The sequence below is a fragment of the Mauremys mutica genome, chromosome 12 (assembly GCF_020497125.1).
Source record: "Mauremys mutica isolate MM-2020 ecotype Southern chromosome 12, ASM2049712v1, whole genome shotgun sequence".
Classification (NCBI taxonomy): Eukaryota; Metazoa; Chordata; order Testudines; family Geoemydidae; genus Mauremys; species Mauremys mutica.
In genome coordinates this window covers 76,018,100-76,035,456 of record NC_059083.1, presented here as the reverse complement: position 1 = coordinate 76,035,456, position 17,357 = coordinate 76,018,100, and the positions used below count along the sequence as shown (strand labels likewise).

The 17,357-nt window shown below is 37.3% G+C and overlaps 1 protein-coding gene and 1 non-coding gene across 4 annotated transcripts in view; both read left to right on the top strand.

Annotated features, from left to right (window-relative positions):
* PRKCA (protein kinase C alpha) overlaps positions 1–17,357 on the top strand; it is a 285,848-nt gene that overhangs the window by 126,113 nt on the left and 142,378 nt on the right. The window lies entirely within an intron of this gene.
* Positions 12,048–12,153, top strand: LOC123347095. The gene has a single exon (XR_006573049.1). It is a non-coding gene; the product is annotated as a U6 spliceosomal RNA (small nuclear RNA).

Genomic DNA, 17,357 nt, shown 5'->3' with positions numbered 1-17,357 from the left:
ATGTCTTTCAAATGACACTCTCAAATTAATGGGGTCTAAAATTTGGGATCAGTTAGAAAATACTCCCTGTTTTTCATGTAAAGATTTTTCTCTGGCCTGTTGTATTTATTTCATATCATTTTTTCTAGCAACAACATAAAAACAAATCTGTAATAAGTTTGCAGGAAAGATGCAGATGCCACATAAGAGGATGATAAGTATGAATTTTAGCACATGCATCAACAGTTAATAGTGATTAAAATTGTCACAGTAAATGATTAGAGCAATATTGGACTTGAGATGAACCGTTTGCTAAATATTTCAGAAGATATTAACTGGATGGCTGAATCCAAACTTGTGGGAAATAATCTTCATAACTAGAAAGAAAATTTAAATCTGGTCATTTTTACCAGCCTAATGAGCCCATTTCTTTGTATTGAACAGCGAAGAATGAGCCATTTGAAACTATTTTTAAAAATTAAAATGTTTGAAAAAAATTAGGCATACTTTTATGTAGAAGCCAGTTTTATAACTCGCTATGCAATGGGGCAAAAAGTAATTTCATCATTATTTTCTTAATGTGGCCGTTTTTATAGATCACTTGATCACAAACTCTTCTGTATTTCAAGGTGCTGTGCACATTTCATATTTACTGCACATTTTACATGTGTGTATGTACATACGTATTTATAAACAGCAAATAATTATTTAATAGTATATAGTACAGTCAGATATATTTTATGTTTTAGCCGCTGGTTCTGTGCTTTAAACTGCACTGCTGCAACATACTGCACGGGAGGGATCTTGCTACATATCTAGAGCAACACTGTCTGTTGTGTTAACACTAAGGCCCCTGCTAGAAGTTCCATATTGTTGGTCCCCTGTCCCTGCATGGAACCACATAAATTAGTGGGGTTCCATATAGTTAAAGGAGTCTGCCCTTGCAGAGCACTTTACAATTTTGAAGATAGGTTAGTCTTCCTGTATTTTACCCCTCCTTGCATTTCCCCTGTGTATTTAAAGTAGAATCTTGCTAATTTTACAATTATTTAAAAACATCTTCCTCATCCCATTTCTCAGAAAGGATTCAGTCACTGAGCGCTGTGGTAAGGTTTTATATTATTAGGATATGGTGTGTGTTTTGTTTTTGTTTTTTTACAATATATGCTGTAATAATTATCAGTACATTAATTTTAATTACTCTATCTATGCTTCATAAATGAAAATTACTGAAATAAATTAGCAAAGTGCATTTTGTGAAGTATTATATTTGCTTTTTAGTTTGATCACTTGCAAAATACTCTAGTCTGCTCTGGTCTGGTAGTCATTAGGGAACTGGAAAGATTCTACTTCATTTTTAAGAGCTTTATCAATAGTTTTATGTATGCATAGCATTTCTGGTGAGAAACCTTTGGCTTTTTATAATTGGCCTCCAGTTTATTACAAGTTGCAAGTAAAATGAGAACTTTATTGCACCCTACTGAAATAATAAACTGATGTTGCTTGTTCACATAGAAACCTTCAGGATTATAAATTCTATTATACAGTGAAGTAATTTAACATCTGTTTATAGGAACAATACATTCTGAAGTTTCCTTTGTCTGAAACACTCTGTTTTGTTCCTTATATCCCATTTAGGCTCTAGATTATAGAGCATTATCTATTGCAGATGACATGTACCAGTAAACTATACTCGTGTCACTAGATTTTAATGAGCTTCTCATGCACATTTTTAGCATGGTATTTACTAGATCAGTAAATAATGGATGAACAAAAAGTTATATGGAGTATTATAAACTCTGTTGGTTATAAACTCTGAAAGCTTGGGTTGTTTTTAAGTATTTACATGTGAAATTTAATAGCTTTTGTCAAAAGCAAATATGTCTTTGAAGGCTTTTCTTGTTTTGGAAAGTGAAATAAGTTCAGATGGTAAGTGCTGTTACCCTGATTAGACTCTGAGTCCTCTGATTTGTATAACTTTTAGTACAATTTATGCTGGAGATAAGCAGCGGCTTTCTCCAAAAGCAGCGAAATAATGCACATTTGCATAGTAGAATTATTCGTTTTTTGCAAATGCAAAACAAGTCTGTACAAACAATCTAGCTCTCTTAATGATAGGTCTATGAGGACACATTTCACACTAGAATATAAGGTGTCTCAAAGGAAATAAAGTACCCTATTCTCTCTCTCTCTCTCTCTCTCTTTTTTTTTTTCAAACAAATATTTAAAAAGGAATGGCATGTGATCTGTGATTAGAGCATGGTCTGAGTTATAAGATGAGATACAAGAACATGTGTTAAGCCTGTGTGTTATATACTTTTGCCACAGACCAGCTAGTCCTGAGTATCAGAGGCTCATAAAAGTTCGTCTCCTCAGCTTTCCATTTTTAAGGAATCATGGCTGCATGCATGTTTGCCAGCTGAAAGTTCTTGGTTACATCTATGACGTGGAACTCAGATGCTCAGGACTACTGTGTTTTACAGCGCACTCAAAACTGGATGGACAGTGTGAACATGCAGCACTGTACCAACTTGCATCCATGTGACTGAACAGCTTCAAGTTGCAACAGTGCAATTCTTTAGTATACATGAAGCTTCATACTGACCCAAATACTGTGGCTAAATTCATCTTCCTGGGATTAAAAATAATCTTCTCCTATTGCTCTGACCTCCTTCCCTTCATCTCCTTATCTGCGTACCCTGGCTCCCCCTTATTCCCCCTCATTCAGTTCCAGCATCTCGCAATGCCATTTAAACCACTCCACCCTTCTGTTTCTTCTTATGCCCTTCCCAGTGCCTTGGGGGTAGTCTTCCTCCTAATTGCTCCCTTTCTTTTCATCTTCCATTCTTGGCACATCCATCTCTTTCTCATGTGAAACAGCTTCTTAATGAGTAGTGTCCCAAATGTTCCCTTCTTCAAATCACTCCCAGCCATGCACCTGTTCTGCAATACTTGTGTGCTGCCACCCAAATTTAACTCTGCTACTTGACTTATCAGGCTCCAACACAATTATTACCTGACATTTTAGTAGGCAAAACTTTATACCCAAGGGGTGGGTGAAGAGCCAATTTGCAGAAGTTAAGAAAGACCAGCACCACATTGGACTCAAAACAAGATAGGCAACACCACCAGCTTATTATGTTGTGCTTCCCGTTAGCCTATGTTTTTTGGAGCAGAGGTATTGAATTCAGTGTCACAACTCCCATTGGTTTCAACAGGGTCCACAGTGTTGTGTGTGTCTTACTACCAATACTCTAAATACCATGTGTGACTACAAATAATAAACCGTTACTTTAGGTTTTAGATTCTTTTAAAAACAGAAAGGAATAAACGAGTTAAAATATGCTTATATTATTATTCACCTGTGAGAATAAGAGGTTAGTAAAGAACATGGTGCATTTAAAATCAACATCAGAGGCAGTGAGCTGTTAGGCTTGGGAATGTGCAGAAAGGTCCTTTGTACTAGTGGTGAATTAGTGTATATATCTGGGCTATAAATCTGCCTTTGATACTTCAAGGGTGTTTTCCTCAATGCACACTCCTGGCTTTTCATTTCGGCAGTGCAGCATTGCAAATGAAAGTTTGAGGCCATTTAATCGGATGAAGCCTCTCTTAACTGTTATAGAATCCATTATCTGGAAAGTTGTTAATCATTTTTAATATTGCATGTTACATTTCCTGTCTGGATTTTGGAGACGGTGTTTAAATACTTCACTTGGGTTATCAAATGATTAGTTTCAATGTTGACATACATTTAATCTCCAAAGCATGGTGTGTTATTTCCTGTAAGAATAATACAGAAAATAAATGTTTAATAATCTTCTCTACAACAATAGGTACTAGTAAATGAAGAGGGTTATAGACTGTTACGCTTCAGTTTACTAAAATGTTTGGTAGGTTTTATAATGTTTACATTTTAGTGTTTTACTCTGTTATGTTACTACTACCTACGTTAGTACAATTGGCATACCCCTGGAATGCAGAACACTGTTTCCAAGCCAAAGTGTTTCCAATGTACCATATGATGACTTTTGTGAATAGGATATTAATTATAAAAATGCTTTAGTATGTATATAATTGTCTGATATATTTGTTATTTCATTCAGGTGTCTAGTTAACTTGCATTTGAGATTCTCCAAGTTTTTGAGATGAAAATAGTCTTTCAATTATCAATAATACTTAAATACTCCCAAGGAAAATAATATAGTGCCATTTTGTGAAAGAGTGTGCTTTGTCTGTTTCCAGACCAGTTTTATACACAATGCATGATCTCTCTCTCTCTTTTTTCAAGAAAGTGATTTTTGTCTAGGGAGAGAGGTATAGTGCCTCAAAGCGTACTTCGTTTCCATTATTAAATACATTTCCTAGAAGATAGAGGAGGCAAAAATTATGGGAGCAGTGACATTAACAGCATTTGCAAGAAAATAAGCAAATCAAATGAAACTTACTTTGCCAGTGCTCATTACATTGGCCTATTAATTAAATTTGAGTCTGCTCTTTTTGTTATGTTTATTTTAAAAAATATATTGGGGAAGGAGGAAGAATTTAGATTTCCACTTCAGACCTAAAGAAGCAGATGATGCCTTTCGCCTTGAATATCACTTTCCTATGGAAATCCAACAAAGTGTAATTTCAAGCTCAACATCTATTATGGCCAATGTCAGAGACATTAGAAAACAAGCTACGTACTTTACATCTGTGATTTGAACAAAGGTCACAGCACTGCCAGTAAGGTCCTTGTGGATGTATGGCTTAGATCTCAAGGGCCTTCCCTTGGTTTTACTATCCTAGATCGTGAAGTCAGTGTTGTATCAGTAGTGTGAGATAACAAATTCACATGTACCACATTTTGCATTCTTTCTATATCTGTTGATGCATGATTTCTTTCAACAATTAAACGATTCCTGGCAGAGACACTCAAAATATGTACCCATTTTAATCACTCTGTACATTGATAGAGAACAGCAGGATAAAAAAAAACCCAACTAGCCATCCTACAGTTAAAAAGAGGACTACAAGCTTGAGGAAACGTCACCTTTTTTTACATTCTAGAAAGATTGGTAGAGAGCAGGAAGTCATATAATCTGTATCCAGAGGCATTTACAACAAAAAAGGGAAAAAAAGTTGTGTCCCTCTTGGACAGAAGGGATGTATTGAATAATTATAATATATTAAAGTTAGAAATGTTTGCAGAGAGCCCTGCTTGTATTAGTAACAATAATCTGGTGTCACTGCAATAATGCCCCTCATCTACCTTTTCAGAAATACACTGAAATCTTAAGATGGTACATCACTTTCTGTAGAGTGGTTGGGATTTATTTACATGCCAGATTTGATAATGACAAGAGAATTTCCAATGTTAAGAGGACCTCCCATTGCTTCACTGTGCAGAATGTAGGGAACAAAGCTCAAAACCACACAGCATTTGTCTGCTGCTTTCGTTTTTTGTTACAAATTCAAACCTCAGGTACCTCAGAAGGTCACTGAAGTTTTGCAAACCTTTTCGGTTAAACTGTAGGCCACTTTTGTATCTTTTCTTTGAAATCAGACTAAATTTACAATTCCACAGAGCATCAGAGAGAGAGAGAGAGTGAGATGGCCATTTCAACTGAGCTTGACTTAGAGATGTTTAATGCTTTTGATTCCTGAACTCAAAGCTAGCTAGACTCTGAGACTTGAACCCCCTCCCCCACCACCACCACATTTGAACTGCAGAAAGTGTTCACAAGAGATCCTGTGAAGTGAAACTACCAAGTTACACAAAGCTCTGTCTGTTACAGCTTAAGTATCTTAGGGCTTGGCTACACTTACAAATTTGCAGCGCTGCAGTAGGGTGTGAAAACACACCCTCTCCAGCGCTGCAAATTGCGGCGCTGCAAAGTGCCAGTGTAGTCAAAGCCGCGCTCCCAGCGCTGTCCGTTATTCCCCACAGGGAGGTGGAGTACGGACAGCGCTGGGAGAAAGCTCTCCCAGCGCTGGCGCTTTGACTACACTTAGCGCTTCAAAGTGTAAGTGTAGCCAAAGCCTAAATGTGACCAGATCAGAATAATGTTGAAGCCTTGTTTGCTACTCTTGGTAGTCTGGGAAGGTAGAAAGAGAGATGTTGGTGGAAGATGCTCTGTGCACTAAGTGCAATCACAAATTTTTGATAGGGATAGGAATGATCCAAAGGTGTACACCCATCCAGTTTTCACCACTATCATCAACATCTCTTCCTTCTAAATTTGTCTTCTGAATAGAGATCTGCAGCATAATATTGGCACACAAACCATGCAGCAAAGGCGTAGCACTGTGTTTATTTCTTGAGCACAGTAAAAACCTGGATAAAATAATAGCAGTGTGCCCTCAAATACATGTTTCTGAAATGTCAAGTATGACCTTCCTTGGCTTATAACTGCTCTTAAATATTTAAATTCCACTCTTTCCACTGTTTGTTGAGAGAGCATTTTCAGTGCAGCTGTGGATCATTATCAGCCAGCAAGTTAGAATGCAGCATTGACTTTGATAAAAAAGGTAATCACAGAGGCAATTCATACAAATTATACTCCTGCTTAAAAGCTCCTGACTCTTGCAGTTAGTGACGAGTGAGGTATAACATCAATTCAGTATAGGAGACTATATACATGATTGTATTACTTAAGCAAATATATTCTACTATTAGCTTGCCTAGTCACTAAATAAATTTAAACAATCCAGGAAGTAACCATCCAGGTTTCCTTATAGATGCAGGGTGAGCCTTCAACAGAATTGGCTGGTAGAATATCTTTTTGCCACTCTATTATGAGACACTTGATATAGGTCCAGCACATTATCGTGATATTGAAAATCCGGACGAAGTGTTTCTTATCCCCTGTGTCTGTCAGTTTCATATAGATGTGGTACTTCTTACTTTACCCTTCTTGCTAATAAGAAAACACAACAAAGAACCTCATAACCCATAAAGTGAAAAATTGGCTAAAACCTAAGTGATTTAGGAGCTCAGATCCCATTTTCAAAAGTCATGTAGGTATTTAGGATCCAAATTTTCATTGGAAAATCAGTAAACTTTAAGATCCTAAGGCTCTAAATCCCCTTTACAAATTACAGGTTCTCCCTGTCTTGTCGGTGATTTAGTTCTCATTCCCTGGGTTATACATTTAAATGGGCACCACATACCTGGGAAGAAATGGTGAAAATTAATCTTGACTTTATGTCGATTCCAGTAAAATGTGATACAGGGTATTTGAGAGCAAACTGAGTTTGACTTTATGGGGCAAAGTTAAGAAAACAAAAAATTAATAAAGTGTTTTATTTACTCAAAGTCAATAAGCTTTTTAGCATGTTTAGATGGGGTTGAAAAGTGAGATTTAGACATTAGATGGATAATGTGTGTTGAGGAGTTTGATTTTTTGGCTTCTAGCCTTGACAGTACAACATGACTCATTTATTCTTAAGAAGGTCGCTCTATGGGTTACTAAAATAGACCGTGAAAAAAACATAGTGGCTTGGAAGTAGAGGAGGATTTCATAAAGCTATTTATAAGACGAGATAGCCAGATCTTTCTTCCTGTTGCTTGCCAGGATTGTGTGGCTCAAATTATCTATACTTTAATTTCAGTCCTTTTTTCATGGAGAAATAGTAATTTGGGATAATCCCAGATTTAAAATGATGTTACAAGATTGTGGCCTGGTAGGGTGAAACAAAGAATCTTCTGTATAAATCTTTCATCTACTTCCACAGGTGTCTATTCACACAAAAACACTGGATAAGGCTCCATTGTAGCTTACTTTATGGGCACAGTACACACACAAGAATTTTTACAAATTCCTGTTGAGACAAATAGCATGTCAAAGGCGCAGTCATTCCCCACCATTCATAAGGAATCAGCTCACTCAAGTGATGAGTCTGTAGGCAATGATCATTATCTCAACAGATCAGTTCCTATGATTCCATGTGGTAGCCAATTCCCCAAGTGTGGTATTAGACATAGAGCTAGCATGGCTTCCAGATATGATCAGAATTTTTCCTACCTAGTCTAATATGGATTTAAATATGGATTTGTGCTATATTTCAGAAAATTGACTTTTTAGTTCTGCTTTCCCCTAGTTTCCAACATTTAGGAGAGGTTTTTTTATGTTTAAAATATGGTCCTGATGTTCTGCTCCTGCCCTGTTTCTGAAGAACCTAAGTGATCACAAGGTGGCATATCTGTTTCAAGTAGACCGTGGGAGGCTTCAATGCGCCCTTAGTCTGCGACTTCAGAACCAAGCTCCACAGCCCTACCCACCATCCTGTTCAATGGGAAGTTCTGATGCTTCAGGCTTGTGATAGTCCATAAGGAGTTCCTCTCCTGGAGACCCATGAGAAATTGGATTTATTTTTTTTTAAATGCAGTGGGGTACTATTAATTTCTGAGCAACTATTTAATTTTTGTAAAACTCATTTTAATTCATCTGTGAATTGTGAAGTGCCGGGTGAATTATTTTATTGTACACCTCTATCTCAATATAACGCTACCCGATATAACATGAATTCGGATATAACGCGGTAAAGCAGTGCTCGGCGGGGGGCTGCGCACTCTGGTGGATCAAATGCGGTTTCACCTATAACACAGTAAGATTTTTTGGCTCCCAAGGACAGCGTTATATTGAGGTAGAGGTGTATTGCATTTTTTGATTAGTTTTTGTAGTTAATAGTTAACACTAATTTACTTATTTTGGTATATGGTTAGGAGAAGAATCTGTTTAAACATTTATTTGCTTGAGAGAATACACAGTGATGTAGAGATTTTAAATAGAGTAGTGTAGAGAGATACAAATTTAATCTCTTATTTCATTACTGGAGGCAGGGATATGAAGTCGTTTATGCTTCATTAAGCAGTGCTGTATATTTTGCTTAATTCATTGAAGTATTCAGTGGAATTTGTCACAATTACTTATCTGTTGTTATCCTTGTTACTTACCTGTGCATGCTATTTAATCTTGGAATAAAAGATATGACTCTTTTTCAATGGTAATCTCTGTAAAAAGAATAATAATAAACAGAGCTCTTAAACGTTGTTGTGTTTTGTCAGATATGCATTAGGTATTATTGTGCTCAGACTCTTAATACGCTTGCTTTTGAGGTTATCCTGAGTTTTGGTTTTTAAACAGTACTTCATTGAAAACTATGTGTAGTACTGTATATCGGAAGTATTTAAAGCACAGAAACTCATGCTAGAATGTTTAGTGAATGCTGTTCTTTTCTGCAGAACTTCATAATATGGAAGTGAAACATCAGGAATGATTAATTTCGGTAGCACAAGTAAAATAGGCTTATGTTTCTCTTATACTTCTTGAAATAGGATAATTTTTTCTTAGCAATATGAAAGAATAGGAGTGCTATAAAAATAGACTTGGCTTGAGATGGAAAATAAGAGACTTCACCTTTTAAGAAGACTGCTAAAAGTGCCAGAATTAGCACTAGGTCCAGATATAGCTGTAATTGCACAGTACAGGACCTTCTTTGTTGCAGATTACTGTAAATTATGTTGTAGGGGATGGGTGAAAGTAATGGGAAGGAAATGGAGGTTCAGTAAGGGAAATTTCATTTAGGGAGAGGAAAAACCTTTGAACCAGTCTTTTTTTCATATGTTTATCTTCTGACTCTGGCATGGATGAGCTGGGGTAAGGAGAAATACCCTTAGCCATGATGGACTGTCAAAATCCAATATAAGAAAAGCCTACGCTCTGTTTAGAACACTCATAGTCACAGTATATCAACAGAAGTGAGAATTTAGTGATAAGTAACAAAACTGCTAGTTGGAGACAGAGAGAGGATATTTACAGACTAACTAAAGATATAGTTTCCCACTTGATACATTTTAAAAGATTATATTATGAACCTTAAAATACAGAGAAATGTTCTTACATGAATATTTATATAAAAATTGTTTTAAAAAAGTATATTAATGGTTGCAAGACTGTGTAAAAAAAGGAAAACATTTAAAATATCTTTAGTAGTACTGATTAAGGTGATCACTCTTGGATCTTATTTGTACTAGAAGGTTGCAGAGAGACAAGATCTAAATTTGTCAATATATCCATAGTTTCCATAATAATTCACTTTATTCTTTTTGAAAAATAAACCCTGACATGCTTGAAGTAGCCAAAGCAATGTGTACTCTTTTTATAACAGTTTTAAAAGGCACTTTATCTCTCTTCATTCTTTGCCCATGTGACGCTGCTGTTGCCATGGAAACAGATCAGAAAGTAGCTCTGTTATACAGCACAACCACCCCTCTGACATGGAGAGAATCTTTCATGTACATCAGGTAGCCTTCTCATGGAGAGAACCACACTCTAAACCTTCTGCCTACTAAGTTAATATCAGCAGAATTTATCATTTCCTTTTGTGTTATCTTATGAGTTCATATTTTTATAATTATTGGAAGATAAAGAAATCCACTTACTGGTGCATTTAATTATATGACTTAGATTATTCATGATATAATTTGAAAGGAACTAGTGAAAACTAAATAAGATGGGTTGTGAGACTTTTACTATTGTGTATCCTTCCATATAGTTTTATAGTTTGGTATTTTAGTGAGCTAGCTTAGAACTACAGCTTATATAGGTTTAAATTCTGTTTTGATACAATTTATGATTATTGCCACCATCACCTTGATTATAAAGAAGGCAAATATTGCGTTCCTCAGTGTTACCATATAGTGGTACCTTGTAATGTCATTGGGTATGTCATTCTGTGGCTTCCTTTAGAGCAGCCTCAAACAACTTTTTGTGACTGTGGCACTTGTGGGTCAGTTGATCCCACTGCTTGCTCCCTCTCCCTTCAGTGGAAGAACCTTTCATATCTCCTGGAATCATCAGCACCGTAGTAACTATAGCTGTATTTAAAATCATATACTGACTTGTTTGAAAAGGGAAGAAACAGATACAACCAAGAAATTCATAGTGAGAAACCTCAGCTCTATTCTTGTCTATGCAAGGGATGTGCAGTGACTCACAAGAACAGTCTAGATGTCTTTGTACAAAGCGGTTACCTTGCCTATTAAAATCTCTTCCCATTTTGTTTTTTTTCTCTTCTAGTCCATGGTCAGCTGCCTAGTGGAGATCAGCGTTCTCTCTCTCCTATGAAATAGTCTGTGTCCCCTCTTCACCCTCTGGGTAGAAACCTCTTCTTTGTAGTCAAGTCCATCTTTTCCTTCTACATAGAAAGAAAAATGCTTATAGGCATCCACTACAGTGTGCAACAGATATCTCCTTTTTAAGGCTACTGTGGAAAAGGACATTAAAAACAACTGATAATGAACCTGAGACAATAGTACCAAAATATACTAGTGACAGCATTTTTGTTTGTGTCAAACTCAGAGGGGCACCAATGTATTTTCTTCCATAGCAGGTTGGTAGTATGGAGATTGGGTCAGATCAGCATACTCAACATTAGTTTTAGAAACAACCTACTCTGAATCATCCACTTGATTTATTTTTTTCTCTGTCACAATAGGTGGTTGCAATAGGGCAGTGGCTCTCAAACTGTTTTTTTACTGGAACCCCTTTCACATAGGAAGCCCGAATGCGTACCCCCCTCCCCCCCGTATAAATTTAAAAACACTTTTTTATATATTTAACACCATTATAAATGCTGGAGGCAAAGCGGGATTTGGGATGGAAGTTGACAGTTCGCGACCCTCCAGGTAATAACCTTGCGACTCCCTGAAGGGTTCCAACCCCCAGTTTGAGAACCCCTGCAGTAGGGGAATGTGATTAGTATCAAGGAACTGAGACTTTACTGGCTAAGACCAGTGATCATTACAGAAGATTTCACTGCACACTCTCCGCCGCACCTCCCCCCACAACAAACAATTATCAGTGCTTTACAAGCAAACAAATTGTGCTTGCCAGTTTGTCTTGTGGGTGGAATCTGATAGAAGTGCTGACAGTGTCTTTTACAATGAGATGTTCAGTAGGAGAATAGAGCATTGTTTACCCTTAATCTCCCTCTTCACTCACTCCCTCTTTAAATATCAATAGAATAGCACCTCAGTGTTTGCCTTAAAGATTGACAGATGTTTTAACCTTTTGCCTAGGGTTCTTGCTTCGGCAGCACATATACTAAAATACAGAGATACAGAGAAGATTAGCATGGCCCCTGCGCAAGGATTACACGCAAATTCATAAATGTAACTAAGCTTCAGGGAAATAATTTAAATTCAGCTTAACTAATCAAGCTACTAAATACAAATATCCCATTTGTGTAGAGAGAAATATAGGCTCTTGAAGAAAAGTTCATTTCAGTGTTTAGAATTTAGAAAAACCCCAATTCTAAATTCAGTATTTAGCAGAATACTTAACGAGCTGCTGCAGTCATCATTTAATTTACAGCATTTACCACCAAGATTCTTCTTCTTAGCATAGGGAAGTGACTGTGGTGTGAGATACTGCTGTCTAATAACTTTTATTGAATGCTGACTTCTTAAAAAAAACCATTGATATTTCTAATTTTATTTTGTTCCTTTCATTTTTTTGTTATATTATGCTTTTGGTGCGTGATTCATGTGCTTTAATGACCTTTTAAAGTATTTACAGGATCTTCTTGAAAATCTACTTTACATCGTACCTCAAAGATATAAAAATGAATAATGTATATTTTGATGTGCCATGAAAGATGGCTGAATCAAACCACTTCAGCTTGTACCAATTGGTGCAACAGTGTTAAGGCCTAAAGACAAAAATACTGCTTTATAAATAGAACATTTTTCTCTTTGGAAAAACATAAAATATAACAAAATATATGAGACCAGATACATTACATGTCTAATATCGGATCTCTGGAAATGGCCAAGTTTTATGAACTGTGGGACTGAGACAGCAGTAGAGGAGGCGTACAACAAATATGGTCTTGGAGTCAGTCACCCATCATCTATTTCCTCTTAATTAAGCTCTTTATGGGAAGAGAAGATTGATGCAGAATTTTTTAATACAAAGGCCCCTATCTTTTATACTTGAATTAAATATAGATTGTGGATGGATAAATCTTGTGAGAGAGTCAATGATTTGTGAATCTTTGGAGTATTTTTACTTAAAACTAGTTGTAAGAGTTCATAAGCCTTTGTCTATTATTTAAGCTCATTGTTGCTCAGTATGAGGCACCTTACTTCCATAGCATGTTTTTGTAGTGAAAAGAGTCTGTGCTATCTGTTGGGAATAGAAGACCCGCAAAAGCTAGGATGGTACAAGTGGGTCCTCGATATATGGTAAATGCTGTGTATGGAATCTTTTTCTTTTAGTATACTGCTCCCTTTTCTGCTTCTTTCTCCCTACCCAGTCTTTCTTAAATCAAATCTGAACTCACTAATGATGCAGTGTACATTGAAATTTCAAACTCTCAATGTCTGGCTAGGTAAAATTGCTAGACTTTTATAATGAGCCTTTCTTAAGGAGTCTGGGCATGTACCATTTTACAGCAATTAAAAAGAATTGAAAACTTGGGCAAACAAGTTTTCCCAATAGACATTTGAGGTCAGTTCATCAGGTATGTTCCCAGCATTCTAAAAACCATTATTTCTCCATGAGGAAATTAATAGGATATTCTGGAAGGACTTATTCAGAGTCAAAGGCAGTCATAGGGTATGGCTACACTGGTGAGTTGCAGCGCTGGAAAGCCTCCACCAGCGCTGCAATTAGTAAGTGGCCACACCTGCAGGGCACTTCCAGCGCTGCAACTCCCTGGCTGCAGCGCTGGCCGTACACCTCACTCAGCATGGGGAATAAGGATTCCAGCGCTGGTGCTGCAGCGCTGGTCATCAAGTGTGGCCACACACCAGCGCTGTGATTGGCCTCCAGGGTATAAGGATGTATCCCAGAATGCTTTTATAAATTACTCTCTTTGTTTTGTTGTGAACTCCGAGCTCCATAGCTCCGTTGATCAACGTTGATCCCGGAGCTGTTTATCTACAAACACAGCTCCTGTTTGCTGTGATCAATCTGTGAACAATCAAATGAGATAATGAGGCAGGCAGGGAGTGAGTGTTTGCTTGACAGAAACCGCGGGGGCAGAGGGGAGAGTGGGAGTCGTGTTGGCTGCAGGCTGTTTGCAGTTAAGAGTTAAGGGTAAGGGATCAGGAACGTGTTCTGATTTTTCAAGTCAGGAAGCTAACACACAGTGTTGGCTCCAAAAATCCCCTCTCTCTCTCTCCCCCCGCTCCCTGTCACACTACGCCCCACCCCACCCCCCTCTTTTGAAAAGCACGTTGCTGCCACTTGAACGCTGGGATAGCTGCCCATAATGCATCACTCCCAACAGTGCTGCAAATACGGCAAATGTGGCCACACACCAGCGCTGGTAGCTGTGATTGTGGCCACACACCAGCGCTGGCCCTGCACAGCTGGACGACCAGCGCTGCAACTACCAGCGCTGCAGATTTGTAAGTGTAGCCATACCCATAATCAGTAAAGGTTAGAAACACTTAGTTTTGGTAATAAACATTTTCTTGCTGGGCTACAAAAATTCATTTCAAAGTGTTCATTATGTTGAGGGTCTTCTTCTTTTTTTTTTTTTTGTTAAACTGGGTAGCCTGAGACTGACCCACAAAATCATAATGAACTGTGAAGGAAGAATATTGTAAGATATATTAACATGTCCAGCTTGCAGTTATATGTTCATACCATAATTGCCTTGCAACAAACATTTTATTTAATGCTTCCTAATCAATCTAATGGTAAACAAACAAAACCGGCATGATTCCAGATAGATTTTTTTCAATTATAAAAAGCTGTAATTTTTTGGCTTCTGTGGTTACAAATGTATAGGTTAAAGTAGAAGCCACAATTTGGCCACTTGTGATGTCAGACAGGTCTGACTGTATTTTAGTATTGTAGCCCAACTAAAGACTTTGTGAAGAAATATAACAGTTATGTAATTTCCACTTCTTAAAGTGACTTACTACCGTTCATAAACTGCTGCAAAGAGTTTTGTGAATTACATATTCATCTTGGCAGCATGACATACGCAAACAGAGTAGAAACAATAGTTATTTTGCAAAAGGTGCTTGTATATGATATTTTAAGCATGTGTGTACACATGAAAGGTAGATTGATATCCTTGCAGTCTGAGGACTTCTTTTTCCCTAGGGGAAACATTCTTAACAGTCTAATAGGCTTCACTGTACATAAACTCTTCATACCCCATGAGGTATGTAGTGTGAATGTCAAACAGTTTTGCCTTGAGGCAAATCTATAAATAACTCCTTGCTGACATGTGCCAGACCTAGGAATAGACATCTGTTGGTATTCACCTGTAAGAATTCTCTGCAAGCAGTAACTCTCCTGTGATTGGCTGGCCTCTTTAGTCTGGCTGCTATGCATAATGCATGTAAAGTTAACTTCTAACTGCCTCTTGAAGTATTTAGTGCAATATTTTTGTTTTCTCAATGGCTAGAGAAAAAACACGATCAAAGAAAAATCTAAATGCAAGAGCTTAATGAGTTCCTCATTTGAGGAGGGTGAAGGAATTTGATAGCTTAAGCTCAAATGTTTCTCCATAGAAATGCAGATTTCAATCTGGAGTTGAGGTTTTCATGAGAAAAGTGTGGGTGAGTGAGCAGCCAATAGCTCCTTTTCTGTAATAATGTAATAAAAGCTCTGCAGAAGGTTGTTCAAACTTGAACTAATTCTTACGTTCAATATATTCTCTCCACATTGTCAGCAGAAACCGAGGCCCAGTTAGGTTAAGATTTTGCACAAGTCCCAACAGCAGAGTGAGGATGAGGATTCTGGAGTTCTCGATATCGAGGCACCTACTCTCCACTATACTGGTTTCTGGTTAATTTAGTTACCTGCATGTCCTTGGCCCGCTTAACAGCTGCAGGAACAATACAGTTATTGTAGTAGAGTCTAAAAGAGGCTCCTCACATTATTAAAACCCTGTCAAATGAAATTAGCAATGTAAGATGGAAGTTGATGTTTTCATGCCCTTTTTCTCTTAACATGTTTTGCACAGTACTATTCTTTAAAGTGATGAGGTTTCCACTATTTGTTGTGTGAACATTTCAAAGGTTATATGCCTCACAACTAGAACAGTACATTTTGCTCAATGTTTTAGATGTTAGACAGCAGAGATGCTGTTAGTCTTTTGTTCAAGATTCAAACTGTTGCATGTGTCTTAAGAGATAAAGCCCTTATCACTGTATGCACATGTAGCTGTTAAGTTTATAAGTGGAAACAATTCATGTGGGTTTTTCCAAAATGCCATCCATTTTTCCTAATGGATACAACAAAACCACTGGAGGAAAGGTTTGATAGACTTCGTTGGAAACTCCCACGTTATGCTGAAGGGTAACATTTACAAAGTTAGGGATTGGATGATCTCTATAACAGGATATCTCTAGGTCACTAGTCCAAATCCATATGAAGGTAGTAATTAAAATTATTTAATATACCATGGTTGTCAAGTGTACTACTGGAGGAGAAAATGGTGGTCATAGCCCAGTTCCCAGTGGATAGACATATCTTTTTTTTTTTTTTTTAAGAAAAGTTAACACCAAGAAAAATGTTTAATAGTAACTACAGGGACAGTGGTTATAGTACATAATGTCATAAGCAAAAGATACACCAATCAGTACTTACAAAGGAATGAAACATTTGCTCTTAACATTACATTTCTTATATGCAAGTTCATAGAAGAAGATGGTAAGATTTACCATTCTGGAAAAAATAAGGTGTGTATATCATCAGCTAGATGTGCTCACTGTATGCTCCATTATTTTTATGCAAGGCCTGGGTGACTGGAAGTGCAGTTGTCAGGCATTTTAATTAACTGGACAGCCATTTGTTTCTGCACGACAAGGCATCGTTACACAGGAGCAATCAGGAGAAAACAGGAAACAGCCAAGCACTCTGCACCGCAACACGCCACCTTAACAGCTAACCAGCATTACACAACTGCTACACAACTGCGCCTAGTGCACAAAAATACATAAGAGAAGAGATTAGAATTGAGTCTGATAAAACAATCCTTTCAAAATCAACTGTCACCTGAAAAGTTTTATACAATTTGGAATAGACAATACTATTTAAATTCAAAGTAAATAGCATTTACAAGATGTTTACATCTGAAGAAGCCTTGCTGGCTATCTCAGCATGCGGGCCAAAGAATGAATGTATATTGAGAATGAATCTCTCTCTTTGCCCAGAAGTGTTCCTTATAGGGCAATATAGAGAATTATTCATTGTCCTTGCCCATGCTATAACTGTATTATGGATCAAGAAAGTTGTTGTAGAGCCACTGCAGTTCAGGGTGCAAGAGGACCAGAACTTTTATGCTGTGAAGGAAAGCAATCCAGTGAGAAATTCTGAACATGCAGTAGCCTCATTCAGTATGGGGGAGGCATGAGAAGTACG